The sequence below is a fragment of the Gavia stellata genome, unplaced genomic scaffold (genome assembly GCF_030936135.1).
Source record: "Gavia stellata isolate bGavSte3 unplaced genomic scaffold, bGavSte3.hap2 HAP2_SCAFFOLD_50, whole genome shotgun sequence".
In the NCBI taxonomy this organism is placed as follows: Eukaryota; Metazoa; Chordata; class Aves; order Gaviiformes; family Gaviidae; genus Gavia; species Gavia stellata.
In genome coordinates this window covers 640105-661276 of record NW_026776473.1, presented here as the reverse complement: position 1 = coordinate 661276, position 21172 = coordinate 640105, and the positions used below count along the sequence as shown (strand labels likewise).

Here is a 21172-nt window from a genome sequence, read left to right as displayed (position 1 = left end):
TTAAAATAGAGCAGACAAAACCCCCCAAAAAGGTGATTCATTTTTTATTAACACCCATCCAAACAATACAGATAAAAGAAAAAATTCTGCATAGTACACAGATGTTGGCACAAACACACTAGAAAGAAACAAACAAAGGAAACTAAAACATGCGTAAGAAACTAAGCACGGAGGGATTGCACAGTTAGGCATTCAGTGTCACCAGACGTTGTGTGTGTGAGGTGACATAACAGCAATGTATCATGCCACATACTTTATCACAGCTGGTATAAACTTTTATTCTCATAAACTTACACTTTGCCTATCCTCAATTTTTTAAAAAATAGCCGTCAAATTAACAGAGACATTTTCTCTGCTGGTTTGAAGAGGCATACATCTTCAAAACGGGGTACTGCTTTGCTTTTACTTAAACATACTTATCACTAACAATATATTCACTTTTATGTAATAAACAGATGTAATTCTCCCCAGGTAACTAGAACACTATTTACAGTTAAATTCAACTACAAGCCACCTGACCTGTAACTAACAATTTATATTAAAATGCAATTCTCTGGTATCAAGAAGATTGTCATTATTACAAGCAAGACTCAACTTTACCTTAGAAAGTTACAGTAGTACATCTTGCTTTGTTTCAAGTTAGGTTTTTTTGACAGGCAAACATATGCCATAGCAAAAGTTCTTATGTTTGTGGAAAGAGCGTTTCTCCCACATACTTTCTTTAGGTTGTTAATTCTATGAAAGCCACTTGAGGTGCCATCAGGTAATTAAAAAAAATTACCTCTGAACTGCATTAAGAGGTTTCTAAAGGATTTACTTTTCATATACCAAAATGAGATTTGGTTTAAGACCTTTATGTAATATGCAATTGACTATACAGCACCACAAGCTACTTCAGAAAAATGTATTCCCACAAGCTGGAAAACGATGGTAAAAGTGTATCAAGTTTTCAATTGTTTTCTTTTAAAGAGAGGTACTGAAATTATCTGGGAGATGTTCGTATCTGCAGCATTCCAAAGGCAATCACAGCAGTATGTCACATAAAAATATGTATATAGGAGACAAATATGAAATAAAAGCAGTTGAAGGACTTTATTTCAGCTTTCTTAAATTTTAAGGTATATTTGTTTAATGTATGTATAAATATATATGTAGAAGTAATCTTTATTGAATTATGCACAGGTAACAGCATGCAATGAAAAGAAAACATTAGAGTAGAAGTCGAGTACGCTGAAATCAAGTATCACTGAGCATAACTGAAGGCTGTAATTTCTTTCTTCATTTCCTAATAAGAAAAAAAGACAAACTAGCAGTCAGCATAAATATAAGTTTAAGAACCCTGTTTATTTCTTCATAAAAAGAATGAAGAATCTGTACATACATACAATTGTCAGTAATATTTAGCAAATACATGTGCTACCACCACCACAACGTCTTTCTATACCCACTAGCTTCAAACGCATCCTTATGCATCCAAAACAGAGAGTAGGCTAGAGAGACTGTATGGCTCTGTATCAAGAGACTATGGATCTGTATCAACAGTGGTTTCAACAATTAGAAAGAGGAGACAGTTCCTGAAAAGCCACAACTAAAAGCTGGAAATGTTGTTTTCTGCACTCTGAATAATGACTTGTCGAAGTCTCTCTCTTCATACAGTAGAGCTTGCTCCTGACTGACCTACACAGTCACTCTGAATAGGAGATTTTTTTTTTGTTAAAGCTAAAGGTAGAAGTAGAAAACAAAGAAATCAAGTCCCTTTTAATTTAAGCATTAAAAGTTAAGTCACAAAAGCTCACAAGCCCTGAGATAACAAATAAATCCCTTCTCATGCTAAAACACATCGTTATCCTAGATGAGAGAAGGGCGCATTTTTCAGGAATGGCCTCCCCGAAGCCAAATAATCCTCACTGTTGCACAATGGGAACAGAGCATCTGTTCTAACTCTTCATCAGACCTGCAAGAAGAGATCGAGATGACCAGGGCTGAAAAGAAGAGGCTTCCCCTTTTTCAAGGCAGACTGAGAGGCATAAAAAATTTTATCTATTCTCAGGCACAAGCGTCTCAAAGACAAATGGATTCAAGGATATTGAATCTGAAGACTGAATATCCAACCTATCTAAATCGACTCAATACTGGGAATGCCTGACTGGGACCACAGGTGCTTCTGGAAGATGACAACTCAGGAACCTTCTCTTACAGGAAGAGATCACAGAATCTCACTCATTAGCATGAAACTGGCATAGGCAGAAATCTCCCCTATGTCAAATTAAAGATCATAGAATCGTTTAGGTTGGAAAAGACCTTTAAGACCATCAAGTCCAACCGTTGACCTAACACTGCTAAGTCCACCACTAAACCATGACCCTAAGCGCCTTGTCCACATGTACTTTAAATACTTGCAGGGATGGTGCCTCAGCCACCTCCCTGGGCAGCCTGTTCCAGTGTCTGACAACCTTTTCAGTGAAGAAGTTTTTCCTAATATCCAATCTAAACCTCCCCTGGTGCAACTCGAGGTCATTTCCTCTTGTCCTGTCACTTGTCACTTGGGAGAAGAGACCAGCACCCACCTCCCTGCAACTACCTGAAAAGAGGTTGTAGAGAGCAATAAGGTCTCCCCTGAGCCTCCTCCAGGCTAAAAAACCCCAGCTCTCTCAGCTGCTCCTCATAAGGCTCGAGATGCTCGAGCCATGCTAGTTAAAAAGGGATTCTGGTGAGACTAGAGAAAAACCTCAACGTCTTGTTATATTTCATACTTAATTTCTTTTCAAGAATAGAATGACTACTATACCAAGTATTACCATGTCTGACGGCCTGTAAGGGGAGAAAGAGGAAGCAACAGACTGTGAAAAGCACCCTCCTTTCATAGCCCCCCACACCTAAAAAGGTTCTGGAGAAGGACTGTTTGCAGACTGAAGTTTACTGCTTTGAGAGAGCTGTGTGGATGGACCCATTGTCTTCAAGTTCAAGCCTTTTCCTGCTGAAACTGCCAACAATTATGCCAAATACAACAATGGTTTTGCAATATGGATAAATGTCTTCCAGACTGAAATGAAAAGTCTTGTGACACAGGCGACTAAGCAGTAAAGAGTAATGCTAAATAAGCATGATGTCCAGCGTGCACGCATACATACGCATAACACACACATGCATAACAGTGGTAGAAAGTGCTATAAGACAAAAAAATTTACCTTCACTAATTCGGTTTTGTCGTCATCTTCCCGATGTTGGTAAACGCACTGACTAAGAACAGCATATAGTTTTACCAAGTGAAATATTTTGAAGTTCTTGGTTATCACAGTGACAAAATGCAACAGTTGCTGAAGAAAAAAATGGGAACTACAAGTTTAGAATAGCGCAAGATCCTTTGAATAGGCTCTTTAGGTTTTCAGAAGCTAAACAATAACAATGCAACAAAGTGCCATCTTACTTTCTTATAATTTTAAATAAAATATGAGTGACACTTCAGAGAACAGATTAAATATCTTGCAAGATTTAACTGGAGAAAATGAGTTAATTTTTCATACTTCAGAAAAAAAGGAAGGCTTACCTTTCAGACAATATTTTATTACTAATCAATCTATCGCATCAACTATCATAATTGCGAATCAACTGCTTCCAGAACAGCCGGGAATGACACAATCCACTTTGTCGTAGAGTTGCTGCCGCAGCAAAGCCACTGTAGCATTTCATTAGAGAAACTGTTGCTGCAATGCAGGGCACCGTAAAATGGATCTTTGGAAGGTGGGCTACAGGTCTTCTAGATACAGCTGTCCCAGCTGGAAACAGAAGCATCCTTAGGTGCTCGCCTTTGCCCATTAGCTGAACGTGTACTGTGCCTACAACTCTGAACACACTGCTCAAGTGTCTAAAGCAGACCGGGAAGCAAAGTTAGATCACTTAGCTCCTACCTTTAAACTGAAGAGTGGATAAACTAGCAGAGTGACTCTGCCTGGAGCAGATTACTAATCTCTCACACAGTCGTTTCTGTTACCAAAGACGTAAATGTGATAATCTCTGGGAAAACAGCAGTAACAAGCTAGTGGCAGCACCTTCTTCCCCTGCTGCGCTGTTCAGTATCTGTGTTGTGTGAGGCTGTGTAGCTTAAAAGAGCAGCCACACCAAATGAAAATATTACTGCCTCACAAGTGCCCGTCATCAAACTCTGCCTCCCTCAGATCAGCTAGCACAAAATTTGAGTATTCCCCTCAACTTCACTCTATACAACGTGCAGTTAAGACGCACAAAAACCATGCAGTGTGCTTTCAGCTGCTGCAAACAGAAAAGGTAGGATGTGACAGAGGTGTATGGTCAACATCCCATGTGAAACTATTTCTCATTGCTGCCACATAGATGATGGCATGCTCTTCTGTATGTTCATAAAGTTCTAGGACTGTTACCGAGCCAAGAAACAAACAACAACAACAAAAAACCCAAACAAAACCAAGCAGTTACATTTTGGAGGTTCACCTAGCTTATTCGCTGCCGGTGAGTTCCAAAGAGGTTAAAAAGCTGTACTTCAAGCAATGTGGACCCAGAGTCACATGTGGAAAAGAAGACTTCTGTCCTAATGTTTGCAATGCAGGATGTGTTTCCTAACCTAAATTACTTTGGAGTTTTACCGTGCAGTGCTGTAATGGCAACGTGACTCTACTTTTTTTTCCTGTTTTTACCCTGCCTTTTTCTCTAGTGCTTTTCTGTGTGCCTGAATTTCTAATTTTTATGGAGCACTGGCTTTTGCCAGAAAGAAAGTAAAAGTCAAGCATTTCTCAGTGAAAAAATGGTAATGGGTCTGCCTCTGTCATTGCAGAGAGAGACTGTATTCCAGGCACAGGACACTTCACTGATACTGTATTCCCGATAAACAGAAATCCTGACTTAAGAAATTTTTGTCATGCCAGATTCGTGGGCGCACCATATGACTCGTGAGAGATGTTCTCGGGTAGAAGAACAACAAGTGATAGGAGTTGAGAAATCAAAGGAAATTCTCACACAGCCAGTGATTGTGGATGACTGTGAGCTCAAAGTAAGTCTAACTTTACTTATGTTCATACTGAAGTAGGACGTTTTCTTGCTACATGTACAGTTGTAAATTAAGTCATTTGTTAACCAATGCCAATTAAAACAATTTATGGGAAGGATACATGTGGAGGAATGGCTTAGTAACAAGGGACATGATCTGATTCCCATGAGCAACCCAGTCTTTGATGAGGGGGAAGGCTCAGAGGAAACCGTTCACTGTCCTTGAAAGCCTGTTGTGATAAGAGACAGTGGAATGGTAAACAAGAAGAAAGAGCTACATCCGCGAAGAGGAGAAGTGCTCTTGTGCGTGCAACTGTACCAATCTCACTCGCCGCCTTGACGCGTGAACAGAGGCTGTAAGCCAATCATACAATTGTTGCGGACGCGTGTTCTTGGCATCTGTCTATATATACTCTGTAAGCTTGAATAAAGGGGAGAACGACTATACTCATATTGAGATTCCATCGTTACTCCGGGTCCGTCTCCCACTCCGACAGCTGAGGATTCCTGGTACACAGATGGAAGTAGCTTTGTTCGACAAGGTGTCCGCAGAGCAGGGTATGCAATAACCACCGTGAATCAGGTAATAGAATCTGCAGCCCTTGCCCCAAATACTTTGGCACAAAAAGCAGAAATAAGCGCTTTAACCCGAGTGTTGGAGCTAGCCAAAGACAAAAAGATTAATATCTGGACGGACTCCAAATATGCTTTTGGGGTAGTCCATGCCCATGGAGCCATGTGGAAAGAAAGGGGACTCCTATCCACCCAAGGGAAACATATAAAATATGCTGAAGAAATTCTTAGGCTCCTGGAAGCAGTACAGCAAGCTGAAAAAGTGGCTATCATACATTGCAAGGCTCATCAGAAAGGAGATACCGCTCAAGAATTGGGCAATGCTATGGCAGACCGAGAAGCCAAAAGAGCAGCTGAGAAAGGTGAATTAGAGGTGCACTCATTGGTTCCAGACAGTAAAATACAATTTGATTGTGAACCCAGGTATTCCAAAGAAGATCAGAAATTAGTTGAAGACATAGGGGGAGAAGTAGAGAAAGGTAAGTGGGCAAAGACTACGCCGGGCAAAATAATAATCCCATTTGTGTTATTGTGGGCCACAGTTATAGCAGAACACAGGAAATCCCACTGGGGAGCTGAGGCATTGTATAAACATTTGAGTCAGCGTATAGTTGCCCAAAACCTCTACACCACTGTTAAACAAGTGACACAGCAGTGTGAAATATGTTTGAAAAATAATCCTAAGGTAAGCCCTAAAGTCCAACTTGGACAGATAGGGAAAGGAAAACTATCCAGGGCAGTGGTGGCAAATTGATTTCTCAGAACTTCCAAGAAAAGGGGGGTCTCGATATCTGCTGGTTCTAACAGACACCTTTTTAGGCTGGCCAGAAGCATTCCCTTGCTGAACTAATAAGGTTAGAGAAGTAACTAAAGCACTATTACAAGAAATAATACCGAGATTTGGAATTCCTGCAACAATCTCCTCGGATAGAGGACCACATTTCACTGCAAAAATTGTTCAGCAAGTTAGTAAACTCTTGGGAATAGATTGGCAGTTACATACCCCATATAGGCCACAAGCAAGTGGTCAAGTGGAGAAGATGAACCACTTAATTAAGTTACAGATTGTAAAATTGGGCAGGAGGAGGCTGGATTGCCACAATCTCTGGCACTCCTGAGAATTAGAACTAAGCCCAGAACTAAAGAGGAGTTGAGCCCTTTTGAAATACTGTACGGGAGGCCCTATATTGTACAGGCAGGAATATCAACTCAGACTGGAGATGAGATGTTATCTGATTATATTGTAAACCTGCAAAAACAACCTCAGGAGACAGAGAAACTTGTCTTAGGAACCAGAGCCCGAGGTCTTGGTGGGCCGGTGCATAATATTAAGCCTGGTGATTATGTGTATGTGAAGTCCTTTACAGATTCACCTCTGAAACCGAAATGGGAAGGCCCCTTCCAGGTGCTGCTGACATCCCATACAGCGATCAAGATTAAAGAGCAGACCTCGTGGGTGCATCACACCAGAGTGAAGAAAGGCCCTAAGCCACGATGGGAATCAACACCTATGGGACCATTGAAGCTTCGCATTCAAAAGCGATGATATGGATTCTTATGACTCTGCTGAACTGTAACCACTGTTGGGAGTGGCCTTGGACAGACGTTTATTTTGGGTATACGGGAAGCTCAGGAAAGGATTTAAACGGATTGAATTTGGCAACTGTGGTAATATATAATAATAACATGACACTGTGACCAACTGAATGGGAAAGAATAGATTCGGTCTACACCTGGATGTTTCAGAAAGGAAAGGAGGTCCAGGTAGGTTGTAGACTCCTTAATGTAAGTAACCCGCCTCCTCTCCAGACCCAAATTACTGCCAAGAACGGTGCTGTCTGGGACTCTGCCAATAGAACAGGCAGCACGATATGTGAAAGCAAGGAGGTTTGTTGGTATCCCTTCAATATAACTCAAACGGTGACCATAGTATGTCTGGGGGCAACTCAAGAGGGGGCCCAAGCTCTAACTTTTAGATTTCGGTTGCAGACACCAGAGGAAACCACCACTCCCCCTGCCTACACCACCCCGACTCAGGCTACTAAATCAAGTCCCACAGAGCCTGAGCAAATGGGACCATAAGTGTATCCGACAGGACCATACGTAATTCAACATGTCGGTCAGCAACAGGTAATGTCTAATCCAATATGGTCTCTTAAACGAGTGGAATTATTAACACAGAACAATATTTGCACCGTTCAACCAGCTTGTTCGTCATTTATAAGACCCTTACATACGGGGTGGACGTCATGGTTACATAAAAGGACCCTTCCTTCCCAAATGAGGAAAAGGAGATATGCAATTGGTGCAGTAGGAACAGGACTGGGAGTTTTAAATAGTATAGATACTGCGATAATAAGGAACAAACTCGCAATGGTGACCAGTGATCTGAACAAAATACAGAACCCTTTAAGATCTTCCCTCCTAACTTTAGGAACCGGCCAATGGCTTACAGCAAATGTGTTACCACAGTGGGATAAGCTTAATGAAAAGGACAGTGAACTAATTATAAATGCATTAGACGTGGCTCAGACTAATGTTTCTACAGCACTTAGTTGTATCCAAGCTCAATTATGGATACAGACAATAGCAGCTGCAATCATTAGGGAAGGTGGAGACGGAATCCTACCAAAAGAAATCCGAAAGGTGATTTGGAATAACGCAACGGAATTTGAAAGGAGATTCCCATCGTGGTGGCATTTGGTTAATTTTACCTTTGACCCTACTAACAACACAGCTACAGCTTTTGTACTAACAATATCTAAAGCTTTAGTATATAACATATACCCGATTGTTGCGCTAGGATTAAATTACCATGGAACTGTACCTTATCCCCTAGAACACAGGGTATGGGCTATGAAAAACAGGAATAAGTGGCAAACTACTGATGTCGAGGCCTGTGTCGTACGAGACCAGCAAGGATTTATTTGTGAAGGAAACACCATCAAAGGGCAAGATATTTGTCTTGACACTGAACATAATGTTTGTCACTTTGAGGTGCATCCCAACGAGACCCTAAGAACCATCATAATTTACAGGGGTATGGGATGTGTTTGTCTCAGAAGTCAGTGTGATTTTGTACAAGTAGATGATCAAATGGTGGACACGAGCAACCATTCAAATATTTGCATTTGCAACTTTGTTAGTCTTACAGGATGTGATTTTACCTACACGGCTCCTGTTACTACTTATCAATTGCTACAGTTTAATTATACATCGATTCAGGATATACAGCCCACCCCTATTGGAATGAATCTCACTCTAATAAGAAAACTATTACATCATGAAAATTTAAAAAGGTTGTTAAAACAAGTTGAAGAAAGTGGAAGAAAGACTTTAATTACTGTCCATCATGATGCAGATGGGATGTGTTTAGGGGTTATTCCCCGTCAGCTACCAAAATCTTAAACATAATGACCCACCCGATATTGGTGTTACTAATAGCTACGACAACATTAACAATAGTAAATCTTATCCTTTGGTGTAAACTCAAGGAACTTACTGGACAAGCGTGGACACTAAAAATAATGATGAAACATAACAAACCACTTTTAAAAGCCAAAGAATTTGCTTAGGGGACAGAAAAGGGGATAGTGTTACAGGACTTCTTGAAAAATAAGTATTAAAAGCAAGTAAGAAGATTTAGAAGAATGTAAAGAAGATGCTTCGTAACAACTGCGCCTGGCACTTAGACGTATTAGAGATAAAGACTGTCTTCACTGACTCTCTGCTAACTAGCAATAATGATTAGCACAAGGACGTATCTTAGAAAAATAGAATGGACTGCCAAAATAGTGCCCTAGAGTTAACCTGTCTCATTATAATCTCATTCTAATGCTAAGGAACACACCTCCCAGCTAGAAAAGCCCCAACCCAATTAAGGCCCCTACTCTCTGAGCATGCGTGGTGAATTAAAAGAGAACTGTAACTTTAAGATGAAGAAAACTATTAACCAATAGTTAATTAAGGGGTAGCACCAGGAGGCGTAACTAACTTTGTTAACTGTTTTGAATACCTGTCATGATTTTAACCCGGTGTGCAAGTTTTGAGGAGAAATCCCCCATGCACCCAGCGCTTCTTTATTTTTTATTATTTTTCTCCCTTCTGTATTTTGCTCCTTTTTGAAGAAAAAAAGGGTTAAGAAGAAAGTCAGCATTTTTATTTACTTTCTTTCCCCATGCTCCTCTTCTTGTTCGCCTCTTATGTTGGCAGACACAGGACTCACTCCTAACTGAAAATGGGTAATCTGTTTCTCTTAAGCCGGGCGGGGATTTGGGAGATGGTATATGTCTCAGAGGGTTGAACGTTTAGCTTTTCTTCTAAGGTTTATACAATTTGCCACTTGTTTGTGAACTACTTTGCCCTGTACCTTCCTCCTCATCGGTTTTGAGCCATGTGGCCAATTTCAGACCAATTTGATGCAGCGGGCAGCAGAGATCAGAAAAAAATGAATGCTCAGGAAAACAAACTTCATTAGTTTTTGCAGCTCATGGAATCAGCTTGTTTAAACTCCTCATCTAATGATGATAGGAGAAGCAGAGGGAAATACCGCCTTTATCCTGAATTTTGCAAGCACCTTAAGTCTGCAGATGTAAGCTTTCAACGTAAGCGGAATTCGCCTGGAAAGTGGAACACTCTGGGAATGAGTTTCTAAACATGGTAAAGCCAGAATAACTACCCCGTGCTCAGCCGTACTCTCTTAATTTTTGTTCTATCCTTACGAAGTCTAACAATATTTTTTCTTATTTTAGTGAGAAATTTTGACTATAAATATCTCTCCCCAGGTAATGGACTTGCTGTCTAAAACCAGGAACCTGGTGGGCGCAGGATTAGAGAAGACCAGCAGCAAGGTTGTTATGTGGACAGTTTGAAGGTGGTGCCTTGTCGTAATTACGCGCAGATCGAGAGGAACAAGGGAGTAAGGTGAGAACAACGGCTACGACTGCCATGAATGCCACCAGCAGTCGGTCTCACGTGGTCGTCACCATGCGATTCAAACAGGTGTAGTGTGCGGGCACTGTTTCCTCTGTTCAGTGTAGCTGTTTAGCACTCTTAATGAATTTAGTCCTGTTAGATGCACCATAAAATGAACTCGTGGAAGTTTTTGCAGACACAAAAGCCAGGGTGGCTCTGTTTTACCTAGACCCACCATAGTTTACTGCCACCTCCAGGACAGCGAGCAGATGAGAGCATGTTGGGTTTCCTCACCCTGGGCTGCAGGGTCAGCCTCGCCAGCCCACATTTTTGGCGCTCGCACCCTGTCCACCACTGCTGCTCTCGGAGTGAGGATCACCAAAGGCAGAGACGTCCTAAACCACTGCCTGTTTGCAGATGGACTCCGTCTTTGAGATCCTCTATGTCCCAAATATGACAAGTGGTCTTGGAAAATCTCTCACTGGTGTCCCGAAATAACCTACGGTCCCTGTTTATCTGTGGTAGCTGCTGCTTGCCCGTTAGCGAAACGCAGAACTCCTGGCCTCAGTACAACAAGCGGCCCTATAGCGAGCAAGCTCATACAGCGCGGCACAAGTGTGGGGCAGTCTGTGGCACCTCCCCGAGCCCGCCTAAGGGAACGCCGCAGTGGGGCAGCTGCAAAGACACGACCCCAGAGGGTCACAAGGCCCGAATCGTGCTGTCCTCGCTGTGTGTGCCCGGGGCCAGGCGGAGGGCTGCTGGGTGACCGTGGTGCTGCTGCTGACGCATGGCCGAACCATCTCAGAGCAGCCGTGTCGGGGGAGACGACTGCTCGCGGCTCCGCTCCGGAAAAGGGGCCTTGCTCCTGCCATCGCTCCCCCAGTTTTTCCCCTCGGTAGACAGATACCAGAACTACAGGCTTTGTTGAAGTCCCCTGTCGACAGAGGCAGAGAGGTGTCTGCAGGGCAGCTTACACAGGACAACCCTGGGCTGGGGCCGGCTGAGGAGGAGGGGGGTCCGGCTGGCCCGGACGTGCACGACCCATCTCGGCAGCACGAGCGAGCTCAGCACCCCACGGCTGCTCGCGCAGGCAGCTCCAAAAGCTGCTCAGCCTTGGCAGGCAGGGCCAGTCCTGGGCTCATCTGGAAGGGGAAGAGGAGGGAGACATCTTCTTTGCAGCCAGGGGAGGTTGGGAGCCAGGGGTGTTTCCATACTCTCTTTCTGCGGGTGCAGGGGATGAGCGGTATTGCCTGTTGCTTAATCCCGAGAGACGGGAGGTCATTTCTTTTCAGGCACACCTTTGCAGTTCTCATATTTAAAGCAATTCTGCACATAGAAGATGTTCCAATACCGGTAACTATCCCAAGATATTTCCTCTGAGTTTCTGCAGAGTATCGTTTTCTGTATCTTACTTAATAATGTCTGAGCAATTGATTTGGTAATTGTTCCTGCTGTGTTGATACCATCTTTTAACAGATTTTTCTCGACTGAAGCAATCACCAAACGGTCAGTTATAAATCTGGTGGGCTTGGCAGGAAGCAAAAGGCAAAAATCCTCAGGACTGGGAAGAGACAGATTGAAGGAAGGAACACGTGTAAATCTAAGTCTAACCACATTAAGAACTGTCATCAGGTTTGTTTTCTTTTTTTTTTTAATCCTTTCCTGTGAAGTAAAAAATAAATTTCTAGATATGAAAAAAATCTTCCCTCCATTCAGGATTCTTTGCTGCATGGTTAATCAATGAATAAAGCCTGAGATGTACATAAGAACAAATATAGTGAAGCATGTACGTAAGCATGAATATACTGAAGTTTCTAATCTGGTAGCTTTCCCCCTCCGTCCCCCGCCCCCCAATTTGATTTTGATAGTTACGCTTCTATCGTTCACATCTTTTCACTTTATTTTCCCTTAGTGCTCTGGCCGAGGTTGCTACGGAAAAGAAGGTGCTGCATATCCCATGCAGGGACTCGGTCCTGAGGAAACAGCAGGGCCCATCATGGTAAAGTGATTCTTGAATTTATATCCCAGTTTACCCGTTGAAATAGAATTGCATGGCTCGAACGTTGGTGAAAGTGGGTGTAGCTTCAAACTTAACTGTTTGCTTTCTATGCAACATAAAGGTGAGAACCCTTCTGCTGGTCAAAAGTTTCTTGCCACTATTAAACGCACTACTCAAATGGAGAGCACTTCTGTTTTCAGAGCAGAAGTGTGGCTGGCACAAAATCTCTCTCGCTCACTCGCTCGCTCTCTCCATTAGAGATACAAACCCCATTTCTTCTGAAAGAGTTTTTGGCATATTTGTAAAAATGTATCTAAATGCAGATAAATCTAGCTACATAACTCATAAGCACGTGTTTTATAGAAAAGCCATGTTCTTTACATAAAACTAGGCAGTATTACGAAACAGCTACTTTGTTTCCTGAATGCTGAGATTATTGTTTGTGCTGCGCACCAGATATTGCATTCCTAAATAAGATGCAGCTCCCATAGGTTCTTCTTTGTCTCAGGTGGATTAACTGTATCCTCCAGCATCTTTGAAGAGGTATTTTTGTTAAAGAAAGTACTATCAAGTGAAAGATGGAAGGATACAAATAGAAAATGTGCCCATGTGAAAACGTTGCCTGTAAATGCTGGTAGTCCTAAAACAGTTTACTTGAGCTTCTTCAAATGCTAACTCCCGTAATTCACCGAAGATGTTTTGAACAAATTTAAGGACAGATTCTTCAACTGTTACTTGTACAAATACCATCAAAGTGGTTTTGCGAGGTTGGTTTTTTGCGTTGATGCTAGCGTAAGCCAGAGTTACCAGGATTCAAGTGCCTCCAGTATTAATTTTTGCAAAAGCCACCTGTATCCTCTCATCTTTCTGTCTGTCAGTCTGTCGGTCTGTCTGTCTCATTTCTTGTGAAAGTGTTAAAGAGTTAAGTTATAGCCAGATTGCGAAGATGCTAGGGTTCTCCTTTTATGTTTAAAGACCTTAATGGTTGATTTTTCCATGTTAATGCTTATCTGATTTTTGGTAGTGTTGACAGCTCTTTCAAAACGCCTCCTTCAAAATCTAATGTCAGTTCATACTTGTCATATGCTTACAGATTGCGAACGTGAGTCCAGCAGACGTCTGTTACGAAGAAACTCTGTCAACTTTACGATATGCTGAAAGGTACACTTCCGTAATTTTTCCCTCTCTGGTCTTGGTGCAAATTGCAGCCAGGTGCTGGGCAAAACGACAAAAGATACCAGTTCAAAGTGATTGACAGCTCAGGAGGAAGAAAGAGTGAATCTGTCAGTAAGCAAGGGCAGCATATGAAGAGCTTATTCTGTATTCTTATTAACGAACGGCATATATTTTCACAACTACGTTGTATGACAGCGGTAACTCTTTTTCCTGAGAATTCTGGGTCTCTCTCACAGGTGTGACTTAATTCAGCGTCTTTCCTTCCCTTTCTCTCCCAGCACCTCTAAAACTAAGCTGTAATTTGGGGTCCCACAGACCAAACATGGCTGAAACATAGAACATACAGATGATCCCTGCTGCCAGGCATTTGTCGTCTCTGTTTCCCAATCCCAGATCCCAGCGATAGTGCCACGCAGAGCTATTCCTTCCTGCCCAGGAGCCGCTTGCTCCCCGGCCACTTTCCCAGTCCGTCGGCTCCTTCTGGAGGAGAGGGTTGCCTCTCTCCTCCCCTTTGCTCTGCTCCTGCCCTTTCTGGGGCTCAGCACTGAAAACCGCTCTCTTTGCAGTCCTTTCAGTCAGGCTTTCTCTGGGACTCCAGCACTAATTCTTATTCCAGCTCCCATAAAAAGAGGTCAGGCACTTAGACGTCTCTTATCCCAAAGCGGATGGATCGTGGCTCTGCAAGCTCGTAGCCGCAGCAGCCTGGCTGTTAGGAGATATCAGGAGCAGAAGTTTTAATGTTTCCAGCCCCAGTTCAGTCCTGCAAAGAGCTGAATTGCTTTCACGTGCCGATGAACGCAAACCAACAAACTCCCCACGCCTGAGCCAGCTCCATGCCGGGGCAGGTGGACTTGTCTCTGCAGGGGATTTGTCTGCCTACCTGGCGTACCCACAGTTACAGTGGATGAGGGCTGGTTTTCAGGTATCCCATCCCACATTGCCCCGCATACTGGAGGCACAGCAGCTATGGCTACGTTGCTGCCGGTTAGGGTTAGCTGCAGAAGAGAAGGTTTTTCCTGGGCTGGCAGGGGCAAAACCAAACCAGGCTGTGATTGCTGGTAACAGTACAGGAGAGGGCATCAGATGCTTCCACCCGAGGAGCAAAGTGGCCATGAGACCTTTTCGCTTGTGAAGTTCCAGAGCTACATGGGATATTTCTGAACAGGGAAAAGAGCAAAAGAAGGGGGGGGTGGGGGGGGAGACGAGTAATTTTTGACAGGAAATCTTGCTGTTTGCTGGGATTATCTGGGTACCGGCTTCTGTTTTGTCTTTTATGTATTTCCATATTACCACAAAGCAGTGGTAAATGCAAGTCCCGGGGAGAAGCTTATAAGAGACCTGAAGGCTGAAAATAAGAAAGTGTTGTCCAGTCTGGCTGGGCTCGGGAGCACAGGGCCACCAACAGCCGACGAAACACGTACGTATTTCAGCATAAATAGCAAGTAGATTTTGACTTCCCCAAGCGTTATCAGGAGGCATCTTTGGTAATCTGTAAGATCGAGGAAGTGTGGTGGGAATGCAGCTGAGGTAGGTCCACCGGTGGATTTCTTACAAAGTGGGTGGCAGAGAACATTTTGAACAACTGTGAACACGCTGCGTGGCTGCCACGGTGCTGGTCCTCGTCCCTCACGGGGTTTGCTATCTTACACGTAGATACCCTGGTTAAAGCTGTTCAGAAGAGGTGTGGTTTTTGCTGGCTGAGCATGAGCGGCAGATCCGGAGCACACGGGCAACGAGGGAGTCCCGGCTGGAGGAAGCCCGGAAGGAGTGGGAGCACCAGTATGCCGCCGTGGCTCAGGCGAGTTTCCCAGTAACAGGCATCGCGGCCAGATACCTTAACCTGTGGTCTGATGTTTTCCCCTTCTTGTCATCTTTCAGATTTGTTACTCACACACCTCTCTGCCAGCAATGCCCCGACAAGACCTTCCAGGGGCTTTTAAGCCTAGGTAAACTGGCAATAACGTAGCCCTTGGTTAGGGGTCCACAATGTAATATCAAATCTCTCATGAGTTCAGCTGACAGAATATGCTGTCTACTTCTAACTACATTATAGTTTCTTGTCTTCATTTTGTAGTTATAAGAAATTATTACGGAAATAAGAGATGCCAGTGAATGCACTGAGCCATGTCGAAGCAGCTCAGGCTTGTGTCGTTTCAAAGTCCTTGACAGGGAGAACCAAAGATATTCCCTGTAAAACCAGTCATGAGATAAACACCCTAGAACGTGGGGCAGACGCCTTCTTTGTTCTTTTTCTTAAAAAAGGTTAATACTGCTTTTAATTTGGGGCATGTTTCTGAAAGCAACCGATCTCAACGTGACTTATTTAGCCAGACAGAAGCATTTCAGTAGGAGGCTGTGGCGTGTAAGAGCCAAGGAGTGCGTGACGGGCTGCTCTGGGAAAGACGGGGTCTGATGGTGACTTGCTTAATAAATCGTTCAAGGCACACCTTCGCTGAAAGGCCATATGCTGCTCCCCTCCCAGTTGCTCTACACGAACCGTTTCTTTGCTTCAACATGGGTAACTGCCAAAGGGAGGTGTCAGGAAATTCGCTATCTGTGTAGAGCGGCGATCGCGGCAAGAGGGCTGGGTTTAATGGGGAGAGCACAGCTTTACAGGAATCCAGCGCGTTTTGTGGGGGTCTCTTGATTTTTGCACGAAGCACGCATCACGCAGCAAAGTTGCTGCCTTAAACAAAAGTGCTTGACTTCTTCCTTAATGAAGGAAGGTGACTCCGGGTCTGGAGCTTCTGCCAATGGAAAGAAGCGTGGTGTCAGTCTTTCAGGTCTAATAATTGCTTCCTGATCGTGCTTGGTAAACTTATGGGAAATTTAGGGACTTAATTCTGTGGGGAATGCTGAACCCCACGTGGTGTGTATGGCTAAACGTGGTAGTTCAAGTGCCTTCTTAGTCTGGACGGTTGTATCAGTCTTGGCTGGCAGCTGCCACAGGCGTTTGGGCACACAGGACTGTATCCTGTTCTGCTGAGGACAGCTCCTCATTCACTGACTGCATCAACTCGTTTTCCTGCATTGATTTGCCTGGGGTTTGCTTTTTTAGGACAGTGAAATGAACTTCATCAGGCATCTATTAATTTTGTTTCTTCTACCTAGTAAGCTGTCAGGTATGGTTTTAGAGAAATAACGGTGACAAGGCTTTGCTGGTGTGGTAGTGTTTTCCTTATGTGGTGGAGAGAATGCTTAAATTGGTAGGAGAGAGTCACCAAAAACCAGGGCCTGTTGCACGTGTTGCAAATGCTTTTGAGGTTCAGCTTGTCAGGTTGCTGCTCGTAAAAGTACGTTTCAGAATGAGCTATTCAAAAGCCGTGTGGGCACGGTGCTGGGCAGCCTGCTCTAGGTGACCCTGCTTGAGCGGGGGGGTTGGGCCACGTGGGTTCCAGGGATTGGAATCCTCTTTGTTGTGATTCTGTGATTCCGGAACTTGTGCTGAGAGGGGCAAGCGGTGTGGTACGCTGGAAGTGCCTTATTAACTACTGTCTCCCTGTGCTGGAAGGCTGTGCGTGTGTTCAGTACCGAGACACTTGGCACCTCCATCCATCTGTCCAGGTAGAACAAGCAATGTAAAAAAGAGCGTAATTTCAGAACTGGCTTTAGGAACTTTTGCTAGCTTAGCCACGTTAGGCAGGGACTGCAACTCTTGAATGGCAGTATAGTTTTGTTAGAGAATAACCATAGGAGGTAGCTGGGTAAACTGGCTCTAGTGTCAAATTCCGATCTGTGTTGGTTTTGTTTGTTTTCTCATTTAAAGGGAAATCAAGGCTATGGTCTGCATCAGATACAGGATCTTAGCTGTTGGGGGCTGTTGGGCTAGAGAGCTAAAATTCTTTCTTCTTCTCACCTTCTGCTGTAGATCTGTGCTTCTTGGAGAACTTGTGGAGCATCCGCACAACCTCTGCAAGACAATGTGTAGGGTGCACTTGTGTGAAGTAAGCCTGACTCCAGAATTCTGATACAGACAGTCTCTGTTGTGCTAGTGGCTTTTAAGACTAAAACTTTGGTTTTGGATTAAATGTAGGGGTTTTGCCTAAAACATTTGGGGGAGGTTTTCTGCCTAAGTGGGAAAGAAATGACCCAGTGGTACTCACTAAATCACCAGCTAACTCGCTCACAAAATCCTCTTTCTGCAGGAGTAAAATATGGCAAACTTCTGTCAAGCTCAAAACTCTTTATGGCTGACATGAGTCTATTTTTGCATTGTTTTCTTTATTTAGAGTGAAGAATGGGAGAGCTAACGGCTCGGGCAACGAGCAGTCTGCTGCAGTTTCCAGAGGTGACTCTTCAGGCACTTGGGGAAGATGGCATACCCCTAGATTCTGTGCTGTGCGGGAAGCTTTCTAGAGGTGAGCATTTTCCCTTAAATTTGGCGGTGGTATAAAGCTGTTACGGCCTGGAGGTTACCTGAAGCATAGGGTCATAGTATCAACTGTGTCAGGTTGGCGCTGTTAAGATGCATCAAGTTTGGAGAGAACAAAAAGGATGTTGTAACGATTGAAAATGCTAATATTAAAACATTAGTATAGTTAAACTTTGAAATTACAACCACGTGCACCGATCCTGTGCTATTAGAATAATTTACTTAAACCTGCTGAGTCAGTGAGCTCTCCTCAATTTCTGCTTAAATACAAGGCAGTTTCCCAAAAAGTAATAGTGTTGGTTTGGGCCGTATTTATTTGCACCAGCTCAAGCTCTATGACCGTCATAACATCACACGCAGAAATAGTTCTCCCACACTGTTACAGCGGCAAAAGCCCCTGCTTTTTCTTTTCTAGTCTGAATAAAAACAGAAGGAAGAGGGCAGCACTGTTAAGCGCTGCAGCTGTATTTCCAAAGTATTTAATAGGATGCAGATGAGTAGGCAGCGAGAGCTGCTGGAAGTGGCTAAGCAGATTAGGTAGGTGACTTTCCAGGTGATCTGAAAGCAGAGCTGGGTGCCGAGCTGGATGTCGAGGCTTCTGTCAAGACCAGGTAGAATCTATCTGCCTAACTGTCAATGCAGTAATGGAGTTAATACTTCCTTCGAGTTTGAAGCAGTTCAGTGGAGCAAATGTCTTAAATTCTTTCTGTGATCGGCACGTGTAAAAGTTTAGATATACTAACGCAGTGCCCGTTTTAAGACAATCTCTTGCTGAAGTCCAAATCCCTGCCCAAAGTAGGCATGCGTCAAGTGAAATTTATAAACTAAAAATGAATTGGCTTAGATTTGTTATGTTTGAAGTATGCTTCAAGACTTGTATTCCCGTCTGTATGTAGATGATTTCTAGCAAAACCAAGCCGACTATGGTATAAAGACTATAGATCAATATATTGCAATCTTTATCCCAAACGATCAAAATTCTTCAGTGCAGGAATGACAAGTACAAATGCAAAATAAAAAGGTGGTTGATGTTAAGATGTGTTGCTTGAGGATTTCAATGGGTGATTTTAGAGAACTGACCAGAATTAGGGAAGTCGGTCTTCCTCCGTTAGGGCCTTTTATTGAAGGAAAGGGGCAGTGACTGTGACTTTTTTCAGTTGTTTTGAGTCTTGTGTTGGAAAGTTGCTTTAGTCAGCTTTCTTTTCTCTTACAGGGAGAAATGGCCTAGCATGGTTGGCGTGTGGTCCTCAACTGGAGGTGGTGAACTCTGTGACAGGAGAGCGGCGCTCTGCATATCGTTTCAGTGCAGTAAATAAACGGCGTCCCACTGTTCGTGTGGTAAAGGAGTTTTCCTGGCAGAAGAGACCTGGACTACTGGTTGGGTTGGAAGAAGCAGCGGGAAGTGTTCTCTGTCTGTACGACCTTGGAATATCGAGAGTGGTTAAAGCAGTTGTTCTTCCAGGAAGGGTACGTACTTTTTAAGCGGCGAAAGGAAGTTTTATGTTGTTAGGTGCTGCATAATCCTGCTTCAGGAAAAGCTTTGGAGCGCCTCTTTGTAGGAGGTGTTTTGTTCTGTACTGCATTAACGTACTGTCACTTCAGAGAATCCAGTCGAGAGAGCCTTGATGTAAAATCTTGGGCTTAATGGTACCATTATCTTCTGAGTCTACTGAGAGTAAACCAAATTTCCTGCTTTTATTGTAGAGCACATAGTTACCTAATTCTCCGCTTCCACAAAAAGGCATTGCAAAATACCTTTTCCTGGCCAGAGTGAGAAAGGAAAAAACCCCACTCTTTCAAGCGTCCATAGCATGCATTTCCTAAACGGTTAATTTCTGTCAGAAATAATGTCTTTAAAATACCTCAAACTTCCACAGTTGTGCTGTAAATGACTGAGACACATTCCCATGAATCTCAGGCTAGCAAGCAGGTCTGACTTCAGAGCAGAACACATTTTTGTGTTGACCTAAGTAGGAAAAACGAGCCTTGAGTGAGGTATCTGACAGACTGTTGAAAGATTGACTTTCAGTCTGAAGTCCTTGAATCTCTGCTCATTGAATATTGTGTTTGTGTAGATGGGATGCACTGGTGTGATGTTACTCATTTTTTTCTGTCTTCTGTAACCCATAAACTCAAGTGTCGTAATGTCCCCTAGTCTCATTGTCTTAATGTAAACAAGAATCAGCGTCAGTTAATAGAAAACCCAGATTCCCTGTATTTTTCTCACCTTAGAATCTGCCACAAATAAATACTTTTCTGTTACTCAGCTTTCCATAATGTGATTTGGTTTAACTTGCTAGAATACAGCTGGAGGGAGTTTTGTTTGTTTGTAGTGCTACAGCACGATTACTAGCAGTAAGCATTTGTATTGTGGTAATTTCTAAAGATATGAGTTGGGTTGGTGCTCCGCTGTGTTAGTTTGCCTATCATCTTGATAAATCTTAGAGTTTGAGGTGGAAGGACAAGCTGTGTGCTGACATCAGCGTATAATCAGTAAGTAAACTATGTTTGTGAAAAAGGTCATAGCTTTGTTAAGTTTTATTTCTTTGATCTACGTAAGCAGGGAATAGGAAAAGGAAAGGTTAAGAAGGATCACGTCACATACCGAATCTGCGTCTACCAAAGTGATTTGAAATAGAACGTAGTTAGACCTGCCCGTTGTATTGGGGAGTTCTTCTATACCGCAAGGCAATGGTTCAGGAGAAAATACGAAGAAGCCTTGGGGGGAAAAGTTGGCTGTTGTGTGATAAAGGTTATGGATTTTGGAATAAAGCCAAAGCTTACCTGAAGTTCTGCTCTTATGCCCTCAACGCTCTTGATGACAAGCATGTTTGGCCTGTTGCTTTCATTTTGCTTCCTATCTTTTTGCTATTAGCTTAGTTAGATCAGCATAGCCAGGCCACAGGTATTGCTAGTCGGACTGTTAACTTCTAAGTTGTGAGTGGGAGTAAGGGTTAGCAAGAACAAGTAGATAAAACTTGCCCTTGGCCACTGTCCCTATGCTTTGAATTTATTCTGTAACTCATACTTCCAAATTATACATTATGTAACATGCGTTTTTAATCTGCCTGAACGTTTCTCTGATTTCCATAATGATTATTTTTAAAACTAAACTGCAG

The 21172-nt window shown here is 43.2% G+C and overlaps 1 pseudogene; it reads right to left on the bottom strand.

Annotated features, from left to right (window-relative positions):
• Positions 1-1243: 1243 nt before the first annotated feature.
• The window catches only part of LOC132320990 (ATPase family AAA domain-containing protein 2-like), a 122800-nt pseudogene continuing 102871 nt past the window's right edge, over positions 1244-21172 (bottom strand).